Here is a 2,289-nt window from a genome sequence, read left to right on the forward strand (position 1 = left end):
TAGGCCTGACCATGTGTCCGGAGGAATTTGGTACTTTGGGTTATGAAAGCAGCGGAATGCTTTAATAACCATCCTAGTAGGAGCATGGAAGACAGAGGTGTTAAGAGTTATTCGAACTGTTAGGGGCTCACTCAACATTTTTCAGAGGAGAAGAATTTTAGTGTGTTGCCTAGAGGTCGATATTTTGGTGATAAAAGTGGCTGCCTTTGCCCTTGTCCAAAGAGTCTGCCTGAGGCTAAAGTGAAGAGTTTGGGATTAATTCTGTTGGCAGAAGAAATATTAAAACAGCCTAGTATAGACTCTGTTATGTGAACATTAGTGGTAGCTGTAATGAAAGATTTCCTTTTCTTTTTTTTTTTTTTTTTTTTTTTTTGATTTTCGAGACAGGGTTTCTCCGTAGCTTTTTTTTGGTTCCTGTCCTGTAACTAGCTCTTGTAGACCAGGCTGGCCTCGAACTCACAGAGATCCGCCTGCCTCTGCCTCCCGAGTGCTGGGATTAAAGGCAGGCGCCACCACCGCCTGGTTTGAGAAATGTTTTGACGTCTGTCTATTACAAACAAGCAAGGTGTGGTGCAAGGCTGTAGTAGCTACTCCAGTTGTAAAGTTCAAGGCCAGTTTGGAGAGAGAGAGAGAGAGAGAGAGAGAGAGAGAGAGAGAGAAGAGAGGAGTGTGTTAAGCACTGGTTTCCCACCTCCCTCCTCCCCTCACACACAAAGAAACCAAAAACTTAAGCACTGGAGTGCAGTGATATTAAACCTGTAATCTCAGCACTTGGGAGCTGGGAGCTGGAGGCAAGAGGGTCAGGAGGCGACTACCCGCAGCACCACAGTGAGTTCAAGATCAGCTTGGACTACATGTGACCCTGCCTAGCAGAAACAAAACGTAAGTATCATAGAAACTTTCAACTGTGTAGAGTGGAGAGAGCAGTATGTTGTCCCCTCCCCCGTCCCTGTTATGTAATGTCACAGGTCTGTTTTTGAGATCAAAACAAGTATGTGATTTCAGTTGTCTTAATACTTTAAAAATTGTGCTGTGTGTACACATCATAAGCGCACATCTGTCCATGTGTGCACATTTGAGCACATGCCGTATATAGAACATATGTACTCACATGCGCACACCAACGGGTATGCACCTCAGCACAGACTGCAGTATACACATATTCATGTACATACGGTTACTAAATACACAGAATGTACAAGGTAGATGCCACAGTCAATGTAAGGAATCCATCGTGGATACCACCTTCTGTACAACCTGCTCTGGGAGAGCCAGTGCTTGGGGTCTATTTGCTGTTTGAGCATTAAGTGCAAGATCAGGAGCCAGGCGGTGATGCCGCAGGCTTTCAATTCTAGCAGAGGCAGAGGCAGGGGAATCTCTGTGAGTTCCAGGCCAGCCTGGTCTATGAGAGCTAGTTCCAGGACACAGAGAAACCCTGTCTCAAAAAACAAAACAAACCAAAAACCAAACCAAAACAACCAACCAAAAACTAAACCAAACCAAAAATTACAAAACAAATCTCTCAGGAAAGCTCCAATATCTGAAAGTGATGAGCAAAATGATCGCAGATGGCAAGCTGAGTTACCGAACCTGCCGGCAGCCTAGGCCTTTTGTAAAGTGCCAGGCGCCTCGGGGCACAGATACACAGTTTCGAGAGCCAGGGATGGTGGTCAGAAGAGAAATTTCGAACAAGACTGTAGGATGTACGAAACTACGTCCTCAGTAGCCTAGAGCTTCTAATCTTGTACAGACACACATTAAAAAAAGAAAAAAAAAACAGTGGTTAGATGCCACGAAGTAAGTGGCAATGCCTTAACCGTATGCGTGTTGTTAGGCCCAAGGGCCTCTTCCATCCTTGTCAAGGGGAGTGCTAACCTTCTCTCCTTTCATACAACACAACCCAATCTCTTACATACAGATCATTTAAAGGCTAATAAACAAAACACTTTATGGTAACGGTGATTTTAATTTATAGCCGACAAAAACGTGTTAGTAGAAAGTGAGTCTAATTTTTATTCAGCTGCTTGATAATTTAAGCCCTTATTCAATGGTAGAAAAAATTATTCATTTTATTTCGGCCACGCTTTAATTAATTCATAAAATTAGCCAATCAAAGGCCGAAGGGAACACCGGAAGTTGTGAGCGTTCTTCAGAAAAACAGATTCCCCCGGAAACAAAACAAGGCTGGCACACATCCAACGGCGACAAGCTCGCCGACGGCGGGAAGTGGAAGTGGTAGAAACGAATCAGAGGACGAGCGTAGGATGATTCTCCACGGATTTCCGGACC

At 44.3% G+C, this 2,289-nt stretch overlaps 1 non-coding gene across 1 annotated transcript; it reads right to left on the reverse strand.

Moving 5' to 3' along the window:
• Window positions 1-1,771: 1,771 nt before the first annotated feature.
• On the reverse strand, window positions 1,772-1,897 carry LOC126509493 (U6atac minor spliceosomal RNA). Its single transcript, XR_007594168.1, has one exon. It is a non-coding gene; the product is annotated as a U6atac minor spliceosomal RNA (small nuclear RNA).
• Window positions 1,898-2,289: the final 392 nt, after the last annotated feature.

Source organism: Alexandromys fortis, unplaced genomic scaffold (assembly GCF_014885135.2).
Source record: "Alexandromys fortis isolate MF-2015 unplaced genomic scaffold, M_Fortis_MF-2015_v1.1 scaffold_72, whole genome shotgun sequence".
NCBI classification, from domain to species: domain Eukaryota; kingdom Metazoa; phylum Chordata; class Mammalia; order Rodentia; family Cricetidae; genus Alexandromys; species Alexandromys fortis.